Source organism: Canis lupus, chromosome 8 (genome assembly GCF_003254725.2).
Source record: "Canis lupus dingo isolate Sandy chromosome 8, ASM325472v2, whole genome shotgun sequence".
NCBI lineage: Eukaryota > Metazoa > Chordata > Mammalia > Carnivora > Canidae > Canis > Canis lupus.
Genome location: NC_064250.1, coordinates 24,757,761 through 24,758,597, shown reverse-complemented (window position 1 = coordinate 24,758,597; position 837 = coordinate 24,757,761).

Here is an 837-nt window from a genome sequence, read left to right as displayed (position 1 = left end):
ACAGTTGAAGCTGAAATTGAAGACAGGCCCAAAGCATAAGATATAAAGCATCTGCTATATAGATGATTTCAAATTCTAAGGGGGATATTTTTTTTACTCTCCACCAGAGACCAATCATAACTTTAAAAGTTTTTGGATTATCTTATTGTGCCAGTCGGAAGATTGTTTTTCAATTCCATTATCTCATTGAAGATTTAGTACTTTATGGATCCCAGTTTTACATGGCAGACTTAGCTGCATTTCCACTACCATCATCCCTACTTCATCTATTGTGATGTGGACACTGAGAACCAAGCTACTAAATAAAGTTCCTTTGCTCCCTGACAGTAAAGCTGCAACATTGGCCTATAAATTTACCACTCTAATATCTCATCCCATCAGCAATCTGAACCATAGAGATGTTCTTTACTGAAAGTTCAGCTATACAGGTACAAGATTTGTTTTCCAATATTTTTATCCAGTATTTTAAGTGTTTTGCAATAGGAAGATATTCAATACATCTAGTCCAACACATTAGTAGAATGGAAAACCCCGGTCTTCTTGATTGATTGTAGTATTGAAATTGTCTGGGGAAAGAGATACTACTCTGTCAATAAATTCTAATCACTCTTCAGTGATGGGGAAGGCATTCTATAAATAAAAATCCTCATATTACCCATGAAATAAAATTTTGGTTAGCGGGGAAGTTGAGAGGGAATGGACAAAAGCTGTTTTGGCTGCAAAGTTACTTCTCTAATGTTTAGCCTAAGATTGAAACCATACACAATGTCAAACTAAATGAAGTAGAACATTGCAGTGATCATCTAAATAATTCATACCAAAATAATACATAAATAT